Here is an 8,389-nt window from a genome sequence, read left to right as displayed (position 1 = left end):
ATAGTTATTGTAAATGAAAAATGCAACATGCTCACATAGATGCACACACCCACAAGTGCCATATGCAGTGTTCTGTTACTGTCAGGCTGGGCTACAACCCAGGGTTGCCCCACCAGGTCATCACCACCCTCTGAATCTATCCTTGTTATTATTTCTTTAAACTTGTATCTGCTATGCACTGGTTTTGGTAAGGGATGCCCTCATCCTTCTCTTTGGAAATGCTCTTTTCAGAGACTGCATCGTGTCTATCACCCAGAAGACCTGTATTACAATTTCTCTACCACTGTTCACCTTTATTCCTCTGATGACTGATGACACATTCTTTCCAATGTGCCAAGCATGGCTCTTGGTTCTTGCCCTCTAGGAGTTCAGAATCAGCAGGAAGACAGACAAATGGAAGGACGTTAGGAAGAGGAGTGCACAGATGGGTCTGTGGGTGAGAAGAGGAAGAGGAGACAAGGCAGAATTCTGGACTCAGGGATCCCTTTCCTTTTTATGTGAATCAAGGGAATGGATTAAATGGACAGAAATCTGAATTTAGGAGCTATGTGGAAAATGGTAGGACAAACTCATACTGTCCTTTCAGCTGATAAAATCACATTATAGAGCCAATGCCTGTTCTAACTACACTCATCTCTTAAAAATTGTAAATTTCAGATTTTGATAATTCTTGAAGGGAATTTCACCTTATGGGTAAATCGTAACTGTTTTTATGAGGCTTAGCATTAATACTCCTAACTTCCTATTTAGAATATAATTAAAAAATAAATAAAAACACATTTAAATGTAAAATATGTTTCAAGTGAAAGATAATATTTAGGGGGCACATTTTATACTAAGGATTATTATTAACTATTTAAATTAGTTATTAATATTTAATGTCCTGTTCAGAATAAGACTGACATTACAAAATGAAATTAGTTCAATATTTTACCTCAAGGTATTTATTCAGATATTACATATTTTTTTTTCTTCAAAGTGCAGCAGGCAGCATAGTGATTTCCAAAATAGTTTTTAGCAAAGGGTCCTTAGGTAAGCTCTTAACTTATATGGGCATCAATTTTCTTGTTTTCAGAAAGAAAATGATTGAAAACATCATCTCTAAAGTGACTTCAAATCCTAAAGGGTTACATTTCTAAGTTTGTCCTAACAGTAATGTTCTATGAGTAAGTTAATAAACAGTATATGAGCTGGTCCAAATTCTCCTCAAGAGCTGAAAACCATAAATACTTTGGGGGAAAGTATTGGGGTACCAGATAATTAAGGCCAGGGAAGTGTTGCTGGTCTTCCCTGAGCAAGAGAACCATACCTTCCAGATTCCCAGCCTGATAGGATTCTTAGGCTGATTCTTAACTGATAGGAAACAAGCCAGGAGTCTGAGAACAACTGGATCCCCAAGAATGTTAATTTCAAAACCTGGCATCTTTCTAATGTTCTATGGGGAGAATGGCAACGCCTTTGGGAGGAAATCTTGCTGCTGGCCTACAAATGGGAGAAGGTGGCTGGGAACTCTGAAAACATTTTATCTGATGGCTTAACTATATGGAAACGATTTCCCATTTTCCATGCCTTCCATCTCCAGTGGTAGGGGCTGGGCTCAGCTCGAGGTTGGTTGTGATTTGCTATTGGATGGTGAGTCTCCATCCTGGTGGGTGTTTCCAACTGAATTTCTGATAAGCTGAGTGAGTGAGGTCTCTGGGGCCCTGACATCTGTTTTCTCTTTTGTCAATTCTACTTCTTTTCTTCATTAGGCAACAAAATCTACCTCATTTATTCCATGTATCACCATTTGTTCCCTTCTTGTATACTGAATATAACATACTTAATATAAAAAGAAAAGACATGGTCTTTGACTTTGAGAATCTCAGAATCCAGAAGAAATGTATGTAAACAACCAACAAAAAATGAAAAGTAGTAATACAGAGGAAATACAAAGTGAACAGAAAAATAAGTGGTTGGGCAGCAGAGGGATGGGGGAAGGTTACTGACTCCTTCAACATGAATAAATTATTAGAACCGTGCCTTGAAAGATAAGTAGAACTACTTCAAATAAAGAAAGGTTTGTGGTTTTGTATGTATTTAGGAGGTAGGAATGAGGCCAGGGGAAAAAGAGAGAGTTGTTCTTTTCTTGTGATCCACACTGCTTACTAATCTAAATAGTATTAACAGAGACAGAACCCATAAAAGTTAATCTTTCCTAATATACTAATTCTTCTTTACCCCAAAAACCCTCTGAAGTGACTTGTCCTTGTTTTTCATAATATAAACTCCAGAGAAAAGATAGGAGGAAATAAACCAAAATCCTTTACACTGTGGAAAACTGTTTTCATGAAACTAGAAGCACCCATTTCCCAGAGAAAATGTGCATAGTATCTCTTTCGAACAATCTGGTTAGTTCATCAGAATTACTCTGTAGTTATTTCATAGTGCTGCTAAATCTGAAAGCCCACTGCTACACTGGAGCCAGGTTACACTGAAACATTTATTAGAGCTTTAAAATTTTGTTTACAGAATGAAAATGTTTAGTGTATAGTTTATATAGAAGATAGAAACAAATGCTGGTGGGATGGGTGGGAACAGGACTAATGTGCAAAATGGGAATGCTTTTGCAGTTTAAAAGCAATGGCTTTGCTCAGTTCTTCAGGACCTGTGAGTACTTGAAGGTATTAAAATATATTCAAACTTGCCTTGTGTATGTTATCGAAAATATTTAATTAAAGAAGCTTACGAGCTTCTGTAGAGGGGCCAAATACAATCATAATTAAGCTATGAGGTTCCCTAACTGGCTTTGCAAATTATCACATAAATGCAAATTAACTGATTTGGTAATTGACAAAGACAATCCCAGGGAACACACGTGATTGGGTAGGACAATTAAAGGCAAGTGCTGGAGAATAAATCTGTAGAGGGCTGGAAGATGAATGCAGTAATTTCCAACTCTTCAGAACCCAAAATGCTTTACAAATGTAATAGACCCCTTCCAAACTGACAGATGTGATGGAGATCCATGAGGCATTCTCCTCCGGGGTGTGCGGGTCTGTGGGAAGATGTGATTGGCCATCCATTAGAAAACCACCCTATGGTTTGGTTACTTGTCCCTGAGAATACAGATCTTCCTCACCCAAGTATAACCAGTTTTCTCTAAATAAGAAGCAAAGCAATAACTTTGGCAGCAGAATGTTGAGACAAAGTCAGGAGCATTGTTAGAATTGGGGCTGGTTGCACCCCCCGCCCCATCCCCAAACCACAGAGACTAAAAATAATCTTGGTGAAGTTGGAAAAGTTAGAAAAACATAAAGAGGGTAGCTCCAAAAGAGAAAAGAACTGAGTCATAGGAGATGCAGCATCAGGGTGCATCGGCAGTACCCTGGGGCTGGGGCAGTAAGCAGTGCAGTGAGTCAGTTTAGAGAGCAAAAGTCAAAGATTCAGACTGACAGTCTGGGAGCAAAGCAGGTAACAAGTCCATATCAGATATGAGAAAGAATGGTAAGGACTTGGGCTGTCATTCTGAATGGGATGGGCAGACAGAGGGGCGCTTAGGATGGCAAAGTGGTTTGGGCTCGCATGTTTAAAAAGGATCATTCTGGCTGACTTTTTCAGGGAATATAGGGTGTTGGTATCCAGTGGGTTGGAGGCCAGGGTTGCTGCTAAATATTCCCAGCAGACAGGACAACCCCTCTCAACAAAGAATGATGCTTCCCAAAGTGTCATAGTGTTTACTTGGAGAAGCTCTGTTCCAGTAATGTCTGTAATCAGGGCAAGGGGCAGGGTCTTTGCATACCTACTTTGAATTTGGGTCACCCCCAGGAAGAGGTAAAATGTCAGGTAAGACAGCTCTCTTGTCCATACTGAAACTCTCAGAGAAGAAGGTTCTGTGCATGTCAGCAGCCTGTGCTCCTGGCAGTTAGGGGAATGAGCGCCTCAGTCTTGAAGGGACAGATTGATGTGCATCCACTTTCTGATGTTTGCATGCTAATGGGAAAGACCTTTCTGAATCTATTTCTACCCATTGCTTAGAAAGTAAAAGAATACAACCTCAGGCTTGGATTGTAGGGGACAAATTAAGTTGAAGTTTGCCAAGCAGCCACCAGGCTTCAAAACTAATTGTAATTGCCCTCCCTCTAGTTGAGCAGTTGGACGAGACTTCTACAATCTGTCATGATGCTGCTTTGCAAGAGCTGAGCCCTGGGAATCCATCCCTGCTACAATTCTTTTTACCAGTCTTTCTTGCTGGGCCAGCATACAGGCAACCTATCTGGGTTGGGTGGGACAGTGCGACTCCTAGGCAAAGATGATTAGTAAGCTCTTCTGGCAATGTGCCTGCCTGCCTGCCTTGCTGGGGCATTCCATAGAATCCCCTGGTACGTGCTGGCTTATGGAAGTAAAAGGCCACCACAACTTACCTCCCTACCCCTAGATCCACCAGCTTAACATGTGGTTCCAGACTCCACCTTCCCTCCCTTTTGAGGAAGCACCTTATTACTGCCCCTAGCCAAAGCCAGCCTGTTCTCTTATGCTCTAGTTCCCAATCCCTTTCCTCAATGCAAGGGTTATGTTTCCATCTCATATACTCCTCTACACTGGATTATTCCTATCAACATACAATTACCAACTAATACTTCAGCCCTTCTCCCAACCACTCCAGTAAAATGGCTTTACAGGAGCTCACCTCCTGCCAAAGCCAGGGTTGGTCCACTGCATTTGAATAGTCACTAGCATTTGACATAGCGGGCTACTTTCCCTTTTCTGACACATTTTTCTCTTACCTTTTCTCACACCACATTCTCCTATATTTTCCTCCCAGCTCATCATCCACTCCTCCTGAATCTCCTTTGCCAGCTACTTCTCTGTGAGACAGTTAAATGTTGACATATGGTAGGGGTTCTGTCCTTAGCTTTCTACAATAGCTACGTTTTCTTCCCAATTCCCCTCATTGAGATCCAGGGCATTTAGTACTTTCTACCTGCTGAAGCCTTCCAAAGAGATCTATCCAGCGATGTTCTCTACCCAAATACCTGACTCACTAACTTCACTGCTGCCTAACATCTCATTTGTGTGCCTAATTGTTCTAACTTAGTATGTCCAAACAGATCTCTAAACACCAAAATCCCCCTCCAGACGAGTCCTAAACTGCTTCATCTCATCTTCCCCAGCTTCACTCCACCCTCTGGCTCGAGCAAAACCTAGATGCCATGTTTTATTTTCTTCTTTTCTCATAAAACAGACTATCAGGTAAGTTTCCTTGGTTCTACCTCCAAAATACACCTGGACGCTGACCATTTTCTCCCTGCTCCAGAGTTGTGCTAATTGAAGTCAAATTTCTCTCACCTATTCTAGGGCAGAAGCCTCTTAGACCGCGTCTGGGCTTCTAACAGTCTGCCAGCTGACACAAAGCCTGCTGATCTGCAAACTAGCTGACAGATTTAATCAGTTTCCTACTTAAAAGCTCCCTGTTTTGCATTGTAATTAAAATAAAGTTCAAAATGATTATCATGTTCACAAAACTCTGTCTTTTGCTCACAAAACCATGAAGTTTCCATTTACTGACATTTTGTCCGTACTAGCTGCAGTACTTTTTAAAGTCTTCGCTCACTTATTCTGTCACATGACTTGCAATGGACAAAAGTGAGCTAAGAGGCATCTTCACCCATTGGATTTGGATGTGGTCATGTGATTTTATTTACTTTTTTGTTAGTGATGCCTGCAAGGTTTAAGCTGCCCTTTCTGAGTCCTGTGACCCACCAAGAGAAGAACAATACAACAGGTAGCCTCAATGCCCTAGGCCTGGGCTCCAGAGGAACTTAAGGGGGAAACCTGAACCTGACCTGAATTCTGGCAACAAGCCCAGCTCACTCACAAGCCTGAATTAAAGTACCTCTAATTGACCTGCTGAACTGTAAGCAAGACCAATAGGAGATATGCTAAGTTTAAGTATCACCTTAACCCATACAATGTTACCATAGCAATCGCTGACTAAAACACTGGCCTCCTCTGACCTTGGAATATGCCAAACTTATCCCAGTCTTAGGGATTTTATATTTTCTGTTTCCTCTGGCTGAAGTATGCTTTCCCCAAATCTTCACATTGCTACATTCTTTTCTCTATTCAAGTCTCAGCACATCACATTGACAGAAACACATTCTCTGATAATTCCAGCTACAGTAGCCATTGCCACAAAAATCACCTACTCTCCATTATTATCTTGCTTTATTTTCTACACAGCATTTGTTCACTATCTGAAATTATTTATATTTGAACATGCTTGGTGTCTGTCTCCAACCACGAATGATTCCACCTCCATGAGAGCAGAGACTCTATTACCTTATACACTGCTGTTTCTCTAGGGCTTGGAACAGTGTTGAACAGGTGAATGCTCACCGATGTGGGTTCCGGACCATCCTGGAACTTTGTGCACCTGGGGTGCAATTACTAGTTATAAGATCATTGGCTATTATCCTATTTTCATGACGTTTAAGACCACAAGGCTGAAGTCACAAAGCCTTTTCCAATTCCTTATAGCTGGAAATGGGGGTCGTTGGTTCAATAATCAAAGTCTCTAGAGTTTTGCAGAGAAAAGTGACACCTATGTGAAAACTGCTTAAATCGGGAGTTAATTTATTGCCACCAAGAAACCAAATGCACACATTTCCACCTCAAACAAATTATAAACTACATTAAAACTTCTTCTTTTCAAGGAAGCCACACTAAATTCCAGGAAAGTTTATATTATCCATAGGTGAGAGAAAAATGTGCTATATTATTATTCCTTTGTTATTTTGCATCTTTCCTATAAGATGGAAGGTTTTGGCTTTGTATACAGACTGAGTCTTGATAAATACATTGAAAATACTATTTCTTCATGTTGAGTATATGTATATTATTCATAGATGCAATTATATATGTAAATGTAATGGGAAGTGAAATGGCATTTTTAAGAGACCAGTATTGCGGCAAATTTGGCTTTACATATGTACATTTTCTACATGATTTAAAATTTACCATTTGAGCATTAATACATTTTAACAGTTTAACTGTTTTGAATGGAACTATTATTGTTATCTATTTTTTCTTCTGTCTTAAATGAACAAAATGTGTATCTTTTAGGTGTACAGTTGGCTTTAAGTAACAGAAAAGCCAACTGACAGCACCCTAAAGATTTTATCCTTCCATCATGGGGAGGTTAGAAACTGGAGGCTGGTGCTGTTTCAGTGACTTTATGTCTTCAGGCTCTAGGTCACCATCATTACAATTCTCTTGGCGTTTCACAAGGTGGCTGCCATAGTGAAAAAACTGTGGCGTTGAAGGTAGGAGGAAGAGGCAAGAAATAGTGGCAGAGCTATCTCTGAATTTCATTTCAATAGCAAATCTAATCCAGGTGCTTCTAGTGACTTTTGCTTACATTTCTTTGGCCAGGGCCTTGTCCAGTGGCCATTCATAACTACTTGGGACTCTAGAAAAACTGTAACTTTTGAACTAGAGAGAAGAGGAAGGCAAGGGAGCAGGAAAGAAGGAATGTATGTTGTGTGAGCCAGCCAACAGTGTAAGAAATGCAATAGTTATGTGTATTAATCATTGAACAATAAAGTGATATCTTTGGGGGCTACTAAAGACTGTAAGCTAAATGCATATTTACCAATACTACTGCTCCCCATCCCACAGTGTGGAGTGATCACTAGGGACAGTTGGCCAGCCAGCGACTACATTTCCCAGACTCCCTTGTACACAGATGTGGGTAGAACTTGGTCTCACAGTGGGATGTGAGCAGATGTGATGTGGTCTGACTTTCCACTGACTCTTTGGGCCTCGCCAGCTGCACATGGATGATGTTGTGGTTGGTGGAGCTGCGAGACAGATGAAGCCTGGATCCCATGTGAAGAATAATCTCCAATGGACTAGGAACATGTGCTTGGACTGTTTAATATGCTAGAAAAAAATGTCTGTTGTATTAACCCAGGTCACTAAAATGTGGAGGCTGATTTGTCAGGTGCTAACATTGCCTTATCTCAAGCAATATTCCATCCACACATCACCCCAGATTTTTCATTTGTTTCTTGTTTTTGGTTTTCTTTATTCAGTTTTTCCATCTTCCCTGTAGAGATTTTTCTCATCACCTTTCCTATAACTAGCCCTAACTAGTTTTTGTGATTTCTCAAATGTGTTGAGCAATACTCCTTCAAATGTGTGGCTTCTAATTTGCTGTGTTCTAAGAAGCCAGATAGTTAAGTATGTTAGGACTCTGGATGAATGCTACAATACTCTGAGCTAAGTACCTGAACTTTATGATGCTAATCTGGGCTATAGTGGGGTCTCAGGTTATAGGCTTGCTATAGGAGAGTTGCCTGAGAAAGGGCCAGTGACAAACAGATATGGAATTACATGTCAAATGTAG

Source organism: Manis pentadactyla, chromosome 2 (genome assembly GCF_030020395.1).
Source record: "Manis pentadactyla isolate mManPen7 chromosome 2, mManPen7.hap1, whole genome shotgun sequence".
NCBI classification, from domain to species: Eukaryota; Metazoa; Chordata; class Mammalia; order Pholidota; family Manidae; genus Manis; species Manis pentadactyla.
This window is presented reverse-complemented; position numbering follows the sequence as displayed.